General features: G+C 46.2%; 1 long non-coding RNA gene across 3 annotated transcripts; it reads right to left on the bottom strand.

The window, feature by feature from the left end:
• Window positions 1–4,334: 4,334 nt before the first annotated feature.
• Window positions 4,335–17,508, bottom strand: LOC120542000. 3 transcript variants are annotated; one of them, XR_005636127.1, is made up of 4 exons: window positions 17,429–17,508; window positions 6,346–7,452; window positions 5,205–5,391; window positions 4,335–4,533 (listed from the first exon to the last, which is right to left on the bottom strand). It is a non-coding gene; the product is annotated as an uncharacterized LOC120542000 (long non-coding RNA). The 3 variants fall into 3 exon arrangements; XR_005636128.1 differs by lacking the exon at window positions 4,335–4,533 and having other exon boundaries at window positions 4,589–5,391; window positions 6,346–6,872; window positions 7,297–7,452; XR_005636126.1 differs by lacking the exon at window positions 4,335–4,533 and having other exon boundaries at window positions 4,589–5,391.
• Window positions 17,509–17,512: the final 4 nt, after the last annotated feature.

Here is a 17,512-nt window from a genome sequence, read left to right as displayed (position 1 = left end):
TCGACGTCCTGCGCGTCTACGAGTAGAGAAGAGCAAAGAACTTCTAAAATGGCACCGACATCCGGCCAGAGACCAAAGCGATCGCGTAGAACCAAACACTCCTTGGACGGCGTGCTGCGTGTTATCGCTGACTGGGACTCGGACTTGTCGGACTTCGATTTTCATGCGAGTGATCTGGAGACGGAAAACGAAACGGCGGCATCAGCCGATCGAGGCGCAGAACACGTTTGTGTAGCTGATGTGTGCCTGGGAGGAGTGGCACTTACGAGGACGAGAGGTACAAAGCTGTAGAACCAAACACTCCTTGGACGGCGTGCTGCGTGTTATCGCTGACTGGGAAAGAAAGAAACAGGTGACAACCGTCTCGATTGTGACATCAGGCTGTGCGTTGGGGACAGTCTCAAAACATGTCACACCAAGGACGTGTGCCAAACCTACATCAGCAGAGCAGTGGGCACCAGACAGGCCTGTCCTGCTGTATCCATGGCGACGTATTGCTGTTTACTTGTTTACGTTACACAGAATTCCGTCATTTCCTGTTGAAAAAATGCCACACTTTTGGCTCGTTTTTCTGGGGGCAAACGCAAAGCAGAGGAGGTTAAGGCAGGAGTCCAAGTTAGTGAAGAAACTGGGGGAGGGGAGACGGTGGGAGTGGGGGCCGCACTACGTTATTTGGCCAAATGCACTGAGGGCCGACTTAGGGGGCATCTCCTGGATTTTGGCCGTCTGATCCCAGAACTCCCCTTGAATGTTTCCTGCCATCTACAGCTCTACAGGTTGGAATTGACCGTTTTGTGTTCTCTCTTCTTCTAAGGACACTCCAACCGGACCATCGGCGCTGATCTCGGTGTGGTGGGCACTGCAGCTCACGTCTGCCCACTACTGTGAATGTGGCAGCTGCGCTAAATCGCCTTGTTACGTTAACTCTTTCAGGGCGGATGTCGATTTTTGTCAAAATTCAGGGGTCCTCTAAACGACAAGAACGAATGACGTGTCACATCTGGCCGTCCTCTAACGCTACTCAGCTGTAAATGGCGACAAAACTCATCGTGACATTTTACTTCCGACTCTCTTTGCTAGGAGGAAAGTCAGCGCCGTAGATTTGACCTCGACGTCCTGCACGTCTACGAGTAGAGAAGAGCAAAGAACTTCTAAAATGGCACCGACATCCGGCCAGAGACCAAAGCGATCGCGTAGAACCAAACACTCCTTGGACGGCGTGCTGCGTGTTATCGCTGACCGGGACTCGGACTTGTCGGACTTCGATTTTCATGCAAGTGATCAGGAGACGGAAAACGAAACGCCGGCATCAGCCGATCGAGGCGCAGAACACGTTTGTGTAGCTGATGTGTGCCTGGGAGGAGCGGCACTTACGATGACGAGAGGTACAAAGCCGACTGTGTGGCACGACGACTGCCACCGCCAGCCCCCCACCGGCTGCACAAAGACAACCAGCCCACCGTGTATTCCTGCTGACCGTCAATCGATGGTGAATGGGTGCCGGCAGCAGCCACTGACATTTTTTTGTTTGATTGCTTTGCTTTGTGTGGCTTTCAGCCCTCAAAGAGTTACGCAGAATACAGAAATACGTGTTTGCTAAATGCGCTTTACAATATCGACTCTCTACTATAAAAGAAAATGACGGGAGACCAGACATGATCTTCACGTTAAGATCACAGGAAGACACTTAAAAGACCCGCCAGACTAAAGAGACTGGCCACGGAGCGTCTCGCGGGGACCTTAAACATGAGACTTTGTGCCCAGGACCGTCTCGCGATGACGTAGAACACGAGATTCTTGTGAGACACGCCCTGCTAACAAATAAATAAGAGCGCAGGGAGGAACACATTCAGTCGTGTAAAGGAGGCTTTGAGCAGACGCAGAGCCAGGGCTCTCAGCGCATAGAAAGTGTAGAAGGACAATACGTTATAAATGAAACGTCGACGACTAAGCGAAGAAGAAAGCAGCGTGGAGAAAAGAGACTCAAGAGCGTTGGAGATTTAAAAAAGAAAAAGAAGAATCGAGTTACAAATTCAGATAAAGAGGAAAGTAATAAATCAGCCCGGAACAAGTAGAGTTGAAACAAATAAAGCAGGTCCACTCGGGCTCAGAATTAAAAGACAAAGTAGAACTTCATAAAGACGTTCACAAATGGCGGCGCTAAACACGTGCAGAGCAGGTCAGAGATTAGGAAAGCAGTGGAATTCGAAAGGCTCAAAAATACAAAAAAACGTTCGCACAATAACATGTGGAGAAAGTTAAAGAATATGAAAGTATAAAAAAAAAAAAAGACAGTAAAGATCGCAGGAGCGCAAACATAACGGAAATTATTACTCGAAAGATCAGCACGGACCAGGTGTCGTCGAAAACAAAAAAAAAAACGAGACAAAGCGAGGTCAGAAATAAAAGACAAAGAGCAGAAAACAAAGAGGTTAAAAAACCCAGAGGGCCAAACACATGCAGAGCAGGTTAGAGAAAATGAAAAGTGGAATCAAAAGACGAAGGCGAGAAACACAAACAGAGCAGCAGACAGAATATGACAGCAGAAAAAAAAATGGCAGGGTCAAAAAAAACAAGGAGAGTCAAGATCGCATTAGTGCAAAGAAAGAGAAATAACGAAATGGCGACTAAGAGATTGAATATACGGACACGGGCGAGATGGCAGACGTACAGTGGTGTGAAAAACTATTTGCCCCCTTCCTGATTTCTTATTCTTTTGCATGTTTGTCACACAAATTGTTTCTGATCATCAAACACATGTAACCATTAGTCAAATATAACACAAGTAAACACAAAATGCAGTTTTTAAATGATGGTTTTTATTATTTAGGGAGAAAACAAATCCAAACCTACATGGCCCTGTGTGAAAAAGTAATTGCCCCCTTGTTCAAAAATCACCTACCTGTGGTGTATCACACCTGAGTTCAATTTCCTGATTACTGCCACACCTGCCTGTTTCAATCAAGAAATCACTTCAATAGGAGCTGCCTGACACAGAGAAGTAGACCAAAAGCACCTCAAAAGCTAGACATCATGCCAAGATCCAAAGAAATTCAGGAACAAATGAGAACAGAAGTCATTGAGATCTATCAGTCTGGTAAAGGTTAGAAAGCCATTTCTAAAGCTTTGGGACTCCAGCGAACCACAGTGAGAGCCATTATCCACAAATGGCAAAAACATGGAACAGTGGTGAACCTTCCCAGGAGTGGCCGGCTGACCAAAATTACCCCAAGAGCACAGAGACGACTCATCCGAGAGGTCACAAAAGACCCCAGGACAACGTCTAAAGAACTGCAGGCCTCACTTGCCTCAATTAAGGTCAGTGTTCACGACTCCACCATAAGAAAGAGACTGGGCAAAACGGCCTGCATGGCAGATTTCCAAGACGCAAACCACTGTTAAGCAAAAGAACATTAGGGCTCGTCTCAATTTTGCTAAGAAACATCTTAATGACTGCCGAGACTTTTGGGGAAAATATCTTGTGGACTGATGAGACAAAAGTTGAACTTTTGGAAGGCAAATGTCCGTTACATCTGGCGTAAAAGGAACACAGCATTTCAGAAAAAGAACATCATACCAACAGTGAAATATGGTGGTGGTAGTGTGATGGTCTGGGGTTGTTTTGCTGCTTCAGGACCTGGAAGGCTTGCTGTGATAGATGGAACCATGAATTCTACTGTCTACCAAAAATCCTGAAGGAGAATGTCCGGCCATCTGTTCGTCAACTCAAGCTGAAGCGATCTTGGGTGCTGCAACAGGACAATGACCCAAAACACACCAGCAAATCCACCTCTGAATGGCTGAAGAAAAACAAAATGAAGACTTTGGAGTGGCCTAGTCAAAGTCCTGACCTGAATCCAATTGAGATGCTATGACCTGCATGACCTTAAAAAGGCGCTTCATGCTAGAAAACCCTCAAATAAAGCTGAATGACAACAATTCTGCAAAGATGAGTGGGCCAAAATTCCTCCAGAGCGCCGTAAAAGACTCATTGCAAGTTATCGCAAACGCTTGATTGCAGTTATTGCTGCTAAGGGTGGCCCAACCAGTTATTAGGTTCAGGGGGCAATTACTTTTTCACACAGGGCCATGTAGGTTTGGATTTTTTCTCCCTAAATAATAAAACCATCATTTAAAACTGCATTTTGTGTTTACTTGTGTTATATTTGACTAATGTTTAAATGTGTTTGATGATCAGAAACATTTTGTGTGACAAACATGCAAAAGAATAAGAAATCAGGAAGGGGGCAAATAGTTTTTCACACCACTGTACATCAATACTGTAAGGCTTTGAAGTTTAAGTCAGAGAATTTCAAAGACGGAGTTCACCGCACATGCATTTATTGGTTACTTTGCAAAAAAAAAAATGATGAAGTGCTGATGATGAAGAAGATCGCCGTGTCTGTGCTGAAAATCCAAACAGAGATGCCTGTCCTGAATTAGGGTACAAAGTCATTAAACACACGGGTCTCACTGAGCTCAATTAAAGGATTCAGCACTCGAAAGACTCCAAATGTTGTTTTTACAGAAGATCTGAAATAAAAGTGAAACTAATGAAATAGCAACAATTCAAAGAGAAAAAAAAAAATCTAAAAAGTGTGTATCCGGAAAAACAAACACGGGGGTTGGCGAGGAGGGAGTGAAGCCCCCCAGTGCAAAAAAGGCTAATGTGGACTTAAAAGGCTTTCACTGGCACCAGATTGTAACGCGGCTCATGCCAACATGACATCGCCAGCTGGTTCTCCTTTATTAATTGTCAGGTTCCTGTCGCCCAGTCGTCCTGTGCCCTGCCTCTGATTCCAGAGCTAGGATTGCTCCAGCGTGTCTCTCTGCCCAGTGTGACTAGAGTGGGCACAGTCCAGGGAGGCACCCTTCTGTCATGCCCAGTCTGTCTCTATTCCGAGCCTCTCCCAAATTGCTGAGCTTCTCAGCCTACCAAGGAGTGCCAACCCAGCGATCCTGCTGAGAAGACTCACTGCTGCCCCTCGTACTCGGGATGTTGGCTGCAAAGGCCTATGATGGATAGCAAGTCATTGTGGCGCTTTGCCAAGATATTATAATGTTAATGAAATATTGAATTATTACAATCTGCCGATAAGGCGGCTTTTAAGAGCAAATACGGAGTCCACGTTTATTCACTCGGTGCTTGCAGAGCCAGGCTTACGGAGCTCCTTTCTGATTTCAAGAATTCCCAGATAACTTACACTAAGTCATATTTTTTTTCCTTTCCATGTTTGCATTTTCCACTTTTGCCATCACAAAGATCCTTTGCCCGACCTGGGCTGCCAGAAGAAGTGACTTGGGGTGGCAGAGCTCGTAGCACATTCAGGTACAAACTGCTGCTGGCTGCGCTCCTCTCTCATGATCTGTTTTTGGCATCTGGAGCAGCGACTGGACAAGTAAGAAAGGAAAATATGCAAAATATAAAGGTTAACGTAACCGAAAGTAAAGTAAGAAAGCAAGTCGGGGAGCAGGCACTGGTACACCACGTTGTTGCACCCCCCCAGTCGGACACGCAGTCCAGTCCCACCCTCCGGAAATGACCCTCTTATCTGCCACAGTCAGGTGTTATGTGATGTCCCCTTGGCCTGGTCCAGCCACTCAGGTGCCCAATAAAGTGAGGCTCTTACAAGCACGATCACCCTCAGAGAAACGCGCCACATGGCCGTAGTGCCGTAACTGACGCTCCCTCACCGTGCAGGTCATGTGCCTCATTTGGGACTCCACGAGCAACACGAAGTCACACCAGCGGGACCCAAGGACCCTCTGAAGAGACCCACATGAAGGAGTCCAGTCTTGGTCTCACCAACATGAAGCACCAGGACTCTGAAGACTTGGACCTTCGTCCTTTTGCAGAGATATCAGTAGCGCCACACACCCCTCTCCAGTGACTTCATGACCCCCCCCATGCTCTCCCAATCCGTCTACTGACTTCATAGGAAGAGTCACCAGCGTCACATGAATGTCACCGGTGAGGTAAGTAAACCTCTCGGTGACGAGGTCGACACTCAGACAGACACACTGCTGATGGCCATGCCCAAGAGGTCATTAAAGGCCTGGCTCTTGGTTTTTATCCGGACCCTCACAAGCCCAGACACTCCGACTCAGTCTCTCGAGACCACCGATCAGGGCCTCCATTGAAGATCACAGCATCGTCAGCAAAGTCAAGATCAGCGAATCTCTCCTCACCAACAGATGCCCCCCCACCAGCCACTGGAGCCCACAACCCTGACCAACACCCAGTCCATTGAACAGAGTAGGTTGGTTGCTTAATTAATTCATTAGCTGATTGATTGATTAAATAATTACATGATCGATTGGTTAATTAATCAATTAATTACTTACTTGATTGACTGATTGGTTAATTAATTAACTGCTGATGGCCCACGAGGTCATTAAAGTCCTGGATCTTTGGTGTTTATCAGGACCGTCGCAAGACCCCTCACTCAGTCTCTCGAGAGCCCCAATCAGAGCCTCCATTGACTCTGCGAAAGCAAACTAACCCAGAATTGAAGTCACACAAAATGCTTCTCGGTTTTAGGACAAGTGAGCTGCCAGTTTTCTAAAGCTTTACAACAGGAGTTATTGAAACTATAAAAATACTTGCAGTTTGTTCTACTCAACAAAAACAAAAAGTTCCAAACAGATTTCGATCGTAAAAGAGGACAAAGATAAAAGAGTTGGGGAGACGCCGTGACCCTGTATTTTATAAATGAAGCAAAAAAAAAATAAATACATCACTGAGGACGCGAGTCTCACATCCAAGATGGCGTCACGTCTGGTTAAATGCCAGCCAGGCAGGATACGGTGGCTCCAGGGAGATGAACACCAGAAGTGACATCAGAGGTGGGTGAGGTTGTCAATCATCCAGTCTATAGAGGGAGGAAGAGAAGAGTAGAGCGCCACCCTGTGGACTGGTGAGGAATTACCAGCACCAGAGCCTTTACGTTGTGTGTGTGTGACAGACTGGCACACTGACAGATGCGGACAGACTGAAAACGCACCTACTATTGTCAACATGTCGGAGTCCGTGCAAACGCACCTAAAAAGCTTAACGGTGACTCTGAGTAAAAAGGTCAAAATAATCTTAAAATGAAAAACAGTAAAAGATGTAGGTTTAAATCTTATTGGAGGAAGTGTAGAGCGGGCCAACATAAAGTACACTTAAAAAGGAACAAAACCCCACCACCCCACTGAGACAGATGGCATTTCTCTGTGTGCCATTCGGAGTGGCGAGTGTAGCGCTTCTCACTGCCCACACTGCCACCATGCCAGCTGGCCATCAACACAACTCACCACTTGGCCTCGGACTCGGTGAACTCTGACATGAGGGGGTTGCTGTACCAGTGCAGAGGTGCCCCCTGGTGGCCACTGGTCCACTTTACCTCTCTGAGCCTTGTCAGGTCCTTAAAGCCTGCAGCACACATCACACATGAAGGACGACTCCATGACCTGCATTCAAGAATAAAGAGAAATATGAAGCGCCTTGTGCATCCCAGCTGATAACCGTTATCACAAAAAGACGACGCAAGAGTCCATCCATCCATCCATTTTCCAACCCGCTGAATCAGAACACAGGGTCACGGGGGGTCTGCTGGAGCCAATCCCAGCCAACACAGGGCAGGAACCAATCCCGGGGAGTGTGCCAACGCACCACAGGACACACACAAACACAACCACACACAATTTAGAATCGCCAACCCAGCTAACCTGCATGTCTTTGGACGGTGGGAGGAAACCCACGCAGACACGAGGAGAACATGCAGACTCCAAGCAGGGAGGACCCAGGAAGCGAACCCAGACGGGTCTCCTAACTGCGAGGCAGCAGCGCTACCCACTGTGCCACTGGGTTTGGGGCAGGCGCCCGTATAAAATTCCCTAACTGCAAAAGGGAAACCTGCAAGCACTGATGGGCTCAGGACGGAGTCCAAAACAGAACTGATTCACTGCTTGTAAGATGGCGGTTTTAAAGGCCAAAACAGGATATGATGTCAACAGCGGGGGGCCAGATCCGGAAGTGACATCATTAAGGACCCCAGAAGGGTCCTCCTCCGTGGGTTCGGGACTGGAAGTGACATCATTAGAAGGGCCGGAGCGGGAAGTGACGTCATCAGGGCCAGGCGGGATTTCCCACGAATGGTCTACAGCAGTGCTTCCCAAACTCGGTCCTGGGGACCCCCTGTGGCTGCAGGTTTTTGTTCCAACCAGCTTCACAATCGGTGATAATAATCGATAACAACTGATCTCATTTAATTAACTGGTCTTTATCGCTCTTCTCTTATTCTGCATTTAGGAAAACACAACAGTATGGTTTTAACATTCAGAACACATTTAGAAATATCTTTATTTTTTTCTAAAGCTATAAATGCTTAACTGTCTTTTGTTGTTTTCCTATTACTTTCCCCTTTTCCTGTGTAGCGCGCTCCCTTCATTTAACTCTAATAGTGACAATTAACAGCCAGCATAGCAGCAATGACTTCAGTGTCAGACCCGCTAATTAGTAGATAATTAATTAAATAACCAGAACACTTGAAAAGCAGAATGAACATCAGGTTGAAAATACTGAATATATTCCCCAAATAACTGCTGATTACATTTTAATAAAAATATATCCAACTTAGTTTTGGAATTTCTAAATTGACTCCAAAATACAGAAACTGGGAAATAATGACTCACTTAATTAGGCGAAGAGTCCAATGAGAAACAGAAGTTGGTTGGAACAAAAACCTGCAGCCACAGGGGGTCTCCAGGACCGAGTTTGGGAACCCCTGGTCTACAGGAAAGCGAGAAAAAAGGTCAGTGCACTCCGCCACCCGCTGGTCTGGCGTGGAATTACTCTCATTGAGACCCTTCAGCTGCCAACCATGCGCACGCGTGCGACACCGTGTACAATATTATTGAGGGATGGAGTGCAGACCGTACGGCCAAAAGCATGTGGACGGCCCTCCAAGTGACCGAGTTTGGATGATTCGGCCGCACCCATTGTGCATGAAAACAAGAAGACAGGCCACACAATCTCCCCTGACAAACACTGGGCCACACTGGAGACCTAAGTGAATTCAAACGTGGCACGGTCACAAGTCAGTAGGCGAAATCTGCCTTAAAGTCAACCATAACTGCAAGTACTGTAAAGTGCACCAGCAGATCAGCCACAAAATGGCAGAAAACACAAAGTCACAGAGCAGGGGTGGCCAAGTGCTGAAGCACACAGCATGTAAGAGTGGCCCGTCCTCTGTTACGTCACTCACAACCATCCCAAAATGCCACTGGAAGCCTCATCAGCACCAGTATTGATGAGCCTGGAACAGTGGAGATGTGGTCTCTCGAGTGATGTATCCCCCTTCACTATGTGGCAGTCTGACGGATAAATCGGTAATTTGGTGGATGCCAGGAGATTCGCTCTCCCACACCGGCTTTCTCTCTCTCTCTCTCGCTCTCTCTCCTTCTCTCTCTCTCTCTCTCTCTCTCTCTCTCTCTCTCTCTCTCTCTCTCTCCTCTCTCTCTCTCTCTCTCTCTCTCTCTCTCCTCTCTCTCTCTCTCTCTCTCTCTCTCTCTCTCTCTCTCTCTCTCTCTCTCCTCTCTCTCTCTCTCTCCACTGCTTCATGCTTTCTTCCTGCAACCTCCGTCCTTTCTCTTTCCTTTCTCCTTCCTTCTCTTCTTAGCCGACCCGCGCTTCTATTTATCAAGAGGGGGCAATCAGCAGCTCCTGGGATCAATTACGGACGTGCACTTCGGTGAGTAACGGCCACTTCACGATCTCCCCAGGAACTGCTTTGGCCACACCCCACCATGCCACCTCGCTAAGCCGCGAGTACGGCGATTATTCATTTTAAAACGGGCTTTAGCATGGGAGCTGTGGAGCCGCTATACCACAAAGCCCTCTTCTGTTTTAACACGACTGTGCCCCTGTGCCCAAAGACAGGTCAGTAAAGATGGCAAATTGGCAAGTTTAGTGTGGAGGAACTCCAACGGCCTGCACAGAGCCCTGACCACAGCCATATTGAACACCAACGGGATGAACTGAAATGGCGATTGTGAGCGTCAAACCTCAGCACCTGACCTCACAAATGCGCTTTCTGGCTGGATGGGCACAAATTCTCGCAGATAAACTGCAAAATCTTGCGGAAAGAAGAGCGCAAGTTGTTAGAGTGGAGACAACTCCATATAAATGGACATCTAAGAAGCTCATTGAGGTGTGGTGGTCAGACTTTCACAAACTGTTGGCTTTGTATCGTATCTCAGAATTCAGGCAGAAATACCTCTTACAGGTGAAAGGGATTTCCAGGCTGAGAGCGGCACTTCTAGCAGAGTCTGGTCTTATTCCACACATATAGAAAAATACAACCTTTAAGATTAACAAAGTCTTGAAGCTTTTTTATTTTTTAACGTGTAATTAACTCAATTACTGGCTGGACTGGTCTCGTAACACAGAGGAATGGCAGACTCTTCATTCTTAGGAAATCCATCCATCCATTATCCAACCCGCTATATCCTAACTACAGGGTCACGGGGGTCTGCTGGAGCCAATCCCAGGCAGCAGAGGGCGCAAGGCAGGAAACAAACCCCGGGCAGGGCGCCAGCCCACCGCAGTCTTAGGAAATCACACTCCGTTAATGTGGGTAGTGACGTCCTCCACATGTTTTACAACACTCTGTGACGGCCACTGTCACCTCACCTGAATCAAACAAGCGAATTACAAGGGTGGTCTTAGTTATGGGACCCACTCTGGACCCCCTGGAGGTCGTAGTAGAGGAGAGAATGAAGACCAAACTGAGCGTCACTTTGAACAACGCTGCACATCCATCAAATTATTTATCAGAAGTGTGCGTCACGCATGTGAGTATGGGAGGCAGCTAAAGGGCTCAAAGGGGGTGGCAGAGTGCACTGAGCCCTTCTGTTTTTTAACGGGAACGTCCGCCTGGGCCCTATAAGGTCACTTCCGGCCCCACCCCTGATGATGTCACTTCCTCCCTCCATCTTTAAAACCCAGCACGTCTGTACCAAACCTCAGTTCTGTTTTGGACTCTTTGTCTGTAAAGACCCCTCTTTTCTACAACCTTTTCGATTCATCAGCCATTCCCAAGTACACCGGAGGCTCCCCCAGACCTCTTTTGTTGTGTCAAAGCTCAATTATTTATCACACGTGTCAAGAAATGCGACTGGGGCTCCTTTATACCAAAAGGGCTACGCCTGTCTAGCTCCTCACCGAGGCCATTTATAGCCACTCTTTTAACGTCTGGGCAAGTCAGACGTTTTTCTTTCTTTTCAGTTTTCTTTCTGTTTAGCCATTCTAGCGTGTATTTGTTGTTTTTTGTCATAATATAAGATTTATCGAACTTCTGTAAAAAGCCAAATTTTCCCCTGGGGACAAATAAAATCTATCTACCGATCTATCTATTATATAGTGCCTTTCACGTCTATCTATCTATCGATCTATCTATTATATAGTGCCTTTCACATCTATCTATCTATTATATAGTGCCTTTCACATCTATCTATCTATCTATCTATCTATTATATAGTGCCTTTCATGTCTATCTACCGATCTATCTATTATATAGTGCCTTTCACGTCTATCTATCTATCGATCTATCTATTATATAGTGACTTTCACATCAATCTATTTATCTATCTATCTATTTATTATATAGTGCCTTTCACGTCTATCTATCTAACTATCTATTATATAGTGCCTTTCACGTCTATTTATCTATCTATCTATCTATTTATTATATAGTGCCTTTCACGTCTATCTATCTATCTATCTATCTATCTATCTATCTATCTATCTATCTATCTATCCATTAGACTGGCGTTTAATCTGGCAATAATGCAAAAGCACAGACAGTAAGGAAGCTTTCACCCCGTATGTAAATCTGTTGGCCATTTCCACGCTAGTTTGAGTTTATTTCTGACAAATGCAGGCCTGTGTTCTTAGAACTGCTCCCACAGTGCCCATGTTTAAAATGGCAGATCCCATACTAACTTTTGCAAAATTCCTGACGCCTGACCCTGTATCTTGTGGTTGGCACCATGCCACTCTCCCACGACACCTCAGCAGGCCTGCGGTGCTGAGACAATTTCCTTTCAGGGAAACATTAAAGGATTATCAGCTTCAGGCAGGGCAGCAGCCTCATCAAACTGGTGCCACCTTCTCCATAATAAAGACATTAATTTATACGCAGAGGAAAGAATTGGTCAATTATTTAAAATGAATTGTATTTTGGTTTGGACTTCTTCCGCATGGCATTTTCAAAGCAGCATCGTCTACTTTTGGGTTGTTGACCATTCTGGCCGCAGGAAAGAACCAAACTTAGACAGAGTGCCAGTATATCACGATGCACACTCACACATCCGAATACGGGAGGGCAGCTGAATGCCAAAAAAAGCAAAAAAATATATATTTTTATTAAGTAGGCACAGAACTCTGTGGTTGTACCCTGTGGATGGGCACTAACTGGTAGTCACACACTTGGCATAAATCCACACGCACTGGGATAATTTAGCATTGACAATTAACTTACGCTCAGGGCTGAATTAATCATTAACCAAAATAAGTAGGCGCTTAGGGCATCAAGGGAAAGGGGGCACCACAGAAATTTTCCATTGCTGGATTTACGACAGACCATGTGGTGCAAAACTGCAAAAGGCGCAGCTAACCCAAAAAAATGGGCTCTGACATTAAATGAAAAAATTACATAAATGTAAATCTCTCTCTCTCTCTCTCTCTCTCTCTCTCTATATATATATATATATATATATATATATATAGATCTATATATCTCTATATATACACATGTAGATAGATAGATAGATAGATAGATAGATAGATAGATAGATAGATAGATAGATAGATAGATAGATAGATCCAAGGGGAAATTCCCATACTCCAGCAGCAGCATACTGGTACAGAACAATATTAAATTAAAGAGTGATAACAATTCAGTGCAAGTTAAAAAATGCAAGGAGAGAGTGCCAGGCAGGTATAACAGTCTTTAATCTCGTGTAGTGTTAATGTTTACCCCCTCGAGTGGAACTGAAGAGTCACATAGTGTGGGGTCTCCTCAGTCTGTCAGTGGAGCAGGATGGTGACAGCAGTCTGTGGCTGAAGCTGCTCCTCTGTCTGGAGATGATCCTGTTCAGTGGATTCTCGATGATTGACAGGAGTCTGCTCAGCGCCCGTCGCTCTGCCACGGATGTCAAACTGTCCAGCTCCGTGCCTACAATAGAGCCTGCCTTCCTCACCAGCTTGTCCTTCTTCTTTATGCTGCCTCCAAAGCACACCAACACGTAGAAGAGGGCACTCTCCCGGAAGTGCAGGTGGATGTCGGCAATCAAGCCCCTGGAGCACTTCCTGGGTACCCAATAAATGGGAGCCAGCAAGTCAGGTGGAAGGAGGACAAAGCTTGCTGAGGAGGAGGAGGAGGAGTGGGGGTGGTAGTGGTGGAAGAGAGAAGAAGAAAGTGCTTTAGGGTTGTTACTGTGCTTGGGACTGTGTTGTGTCTGTGGGTATGAGGAAGGTGTAGCCCACAGATGAAGAAAAATAAAAGTTTATTTATCTTACATGTGCCTCCGTGTCCAGTCTGCATTGGGTCGGGTGCTATATAGCGTCCTTCTTACTAAATATATATATTGTGGAAGCTGGCCCAGACACAGACAGGCGGACACGTTAATGTCACCCAACACACATTTATTCACAAAGTCCATAATTTACAAAAGTGCACAACCCCAAAGTCCTTCTCCTCCCGACTCCAGCCATCATATCGAGGGAGGCGGCCCCTTTTATGTGCACCCGGATGTGCTCCAGGTGCTTCCCGGCAATCTTCAACCGGCACTCCCCAGTGTGGCGGAAGTGCCGACTGCATACCCGGAAGCACTCCGGGTGTCCCTGCTTGTCTTCGCCACACCCAGAAGTTCCGAGGTCCAGGGCTCCCAAGGCACAGAGGTGTCCCCTGGTGGTGACCACGGGCCCCTACAGGGTACAGCTTCAAAGCTCTGTACCCGTGGTCACCAAAGGAACCAGGGTGGTCGCCCCCACATGATCTGAGGTGGACGTAAGCCCTCTTCTGGTCTTCCTGGGCGTCCCGGCTGGGTCACCACCCCAGCCATCTCCAACAAAAAAAAAAATATATAAATATACTGTATATATAGTCACATTGTCACATGAGTCAAAGACATCATAAAGGAGTAATAAAGAGTCTAAAACAGAACTGAGGGTATGGTAGCAAAGATGGTATCTTTATTAGGCTGTATAGGAAGTGACGTCATCTGTGCCAGAACTGTAAGTGACATCATAAGAGGTGCTGCGGAAGTGATGTCATCAGAGGCACCGGAAACGGTTGGGATTTCCCAAGAAAGGTCTGCAAGGAACTGAGAGAAACAGTCAGTGCACCCTGCTGCCCCCTGGTCTGGTGTGGAATTATTATTACAAAGGCCCTTTAGCGGACTCCTACTCGCACACGTGTGACCATATATATATATATATATATATATAGATAGAGAGAGATATGAAAGGCACTATATAATAGATAGATAGATAGATAGATAGATAGATAGATAGATAGATAGATAGATGTGAAGGCACTATATAATAGATAGATAGATAGATAGATAGATAGATAGATAGATAGATAGATAGATAGATAGATATGAGGCACTATATAATAGATAGATAGATAGATAGATAGATAGATAGATAGATAGATAGATAGATAGATATAGATAGATAGATCTATCAATATATAGTATATATAGATCAGTATATAATAGATAGATAGGTTGGGTGTATGTGCTGATTTTACAGTGCGTTGCTGTACCCACCACACGATGCAGCACCTGAATTGGGACCCAAGTGCAGTCATGCAATGGGTGACACCATTTTTTTTTTCCCCCATTGACTAGAGTGCCAGTCCCGACACCAACTCCCACATTTCCCCTGTAAATTGGAGGACCTGTTATAGAGGGCTGGATGCAGATTAACGTCACACCCGAGATGAAGGCTCAAAGGCCCGATGGAGTAGAGTCACTTCAGGCGTTTATGGGATTTGAACCAGCAACTTTGTGATTGCCAACGGTGATCTCTAGCCTCAGAGCCACAACTCGCCCCCAGTCATACACACTCACCTAAAGGATTATTAGGAACACCTGTTCAATTTCTCATTAATGCGATTATCTAATCAACCAATCACATGGCAGTTGCTTCAATGCATTTAGGGGTGTGGTCCTGGTCAAGACAATCTCCTGAACTCCAAACTGAATGTCAGAATGGCAAAGAAAGGGGATTTAAGCAATTTGGAGCGTGGCATGGTTGTTGGTGCCAGGCGGGCCGGTCTGAGTATTTCACAATCTGCTCAGTTACTGGGATTTTCACGCACAACCATTTCTAGGGTTTACAAAGACTGGTGTGAAAAGGGAAAAACTTCCAGTATGCGGCAGTCCTGTGGGCGACAATGCCTTGTTGATGCTAGAGGTCAGAGGAGAATGAATGGGCCGACTGATTCAAGCTGATAGAAGAGCAACTTTGACTGAAATAACCACTCGTTACAACCGAGGTATACAGCAAAGCATTTGTGAAGCCACAACACGCACAACCTTGAGGCGGATGGGCTACAACAGCAGAAGACCCCACCGGGTACCACTCATCTCCACTACAAATAGGAACAAGAGGCTACAATTTGCATGAGCTCACCAAAATTGGACAGTTGAAGACTGGAAAAATGTCGCCTGGTCTGATGAGTCTCCATTTCTGTTGAGACATTCAAATGGTAGAGTAAACAGAATGAGAACATGGATCCATCATGCCTTGTTACTACTGTGCAGGCTGGTGGTGGTGGTGTAATGGTGTGGGGGATGTTTTCTTGGCACACTTTAGGCCCCTTAGTGCCAATTGGGCATCGTTTAAATGCCATGGGCTACCTGAGCATTGTTTCTGACCATGTCCATCCCTTCATGACCACCATGTACCCATCCTCTGATGGCTACTTCCAGCAGGATAATGCACCATGTCACAAAGCTCGAATCATTTCAAATTGGTTTCTTGAACATGACAATGAGTTCACTGTACTAAAATGGCCCCCACAGTCACCAGATCTCAACCCAATAGAGCATCTTTGGGATGTGGTGGAACGGGAGCTTCGTGCCCTGGATGTGCATCCCACAAATCTCCATCAACTGCAAGATGCTATCCTATCAATATGGGCCAACATTTGTAAAGAATGCTTTCAGCACCTTGTTGAATCAATGCCACGCAGAATGAAGGCAGTTCTGAAGGTCAAACACCGGATTAGTATGGTGGTCCTAATAATCCTTTTGGTGAGTGTAGATGTGGGCACCAAAATCTTTTAAGCACTTGGAGCCTCTAAAGGTCGTAATCCAGCCCTGCTTAAACTGCATATTTTTGAGATACGAGAAGAAATCTAAAATACATGAAGAAAGCCTTATGCTGACAACAGAGAATACGGCCACTCCATGCAAAGGGATGCTGGGCACAGAATTCAATTCTAGGCAATGCCCCTTTGGAGCTTGGCGGGTGGCGGGAGGGGGTGGAGTTGCTCACCCCTTTAGTTACATAAACCCATAATCCACATCCTTTGGTGTCTACTGTGTACTCTCAGTATTATATGAGGACCTGGGGGGTGGTGGTGGTGGGGTCCCTAGCGCTGTCCGAGAGTGTGCGCCCCTTAACCTTCATAAACGGTGCCCCTCAGTTGTCTGTGCCCAAAGCAGCTGTCTGTGTCACCTAATGGATTGACCAGCTCTGAATTGGGGACACTGGATCCATGAGTGTCTTTATAGAAAAGTTTTTTTTCTTCCTATTTTCAGTTTACATTCCAAGTATTTTTAAATTCTAAAAAGCCAAATTTCCCCCAGTGGACACGTAAAGTTGTCTCTAGCTGTACTGTACATCTATTATTCAGTAAAGATGGTGGGAATGCCCAGTTCCTTCCTTACAGCATTTCGTGGGTTTATTTCCCGACGTTCATGCAAATCTCGTTTTCACGCTTCTGACTCAAAATGCCAGCTCTGTCGGGGCAGACCGAGGTGTTCATCACAAGGCGCAGAAACGGAAAGCAACGTACGCGCTGAACGAACCTCAATTCTGAAAGGCGTGAAAAGGAAACGAACGATAAGTAGCCATTGGTGGGGTTGCCGGGGGGTTTCAAAGCCGTCTATAGACCTTCAATCGCCTGCTCTCTGGGCTCAGCGTGCGGTTCGGTTTCCAGTTGACTCATCACGGTCGGCAGGGGCGGTAGGCGTTACCTTCCGGCTCCCGCTCGCTATACTGTATTATCATCAAGGAAGAATTTTCAATATACAAATAAACTGACTGTATGAGCGGATATGGCCACTTACACTATAAAATGACACGACACGCCACGGAAAGTTTCCATAACTAGAAAAATAAAACCCGCGACTTGCGGAAGCTCACCGGTCAGCAGCTGGTCGTCTGCGCGCCAATCACCAGCCTTTAACCGCTCTTGTGCAGGTATTCCGAAGACCACGCCCACTGGAC

This window comes from Polypterus senegalus, chromosome 13 (assembly GCF_016835505.1).
Source record: "Polypterus senegalus isolate Bchr_013 chromosome 13, ASM1683550v1, whole genome shotgun sequence".
Taxonomy (NCBI): domain Eukaryota; kingdom Metazoa; phylum Chordata; class Cladistia; order Polypteriformes; family Polypteridae; genus Polypterus; species Polypterus senegalus.
The sequence above is the reverse complement of the archived record's forward strand: the minus strand, read 5'-3'. Positions and strand labels throughout refer to the sequence as shown.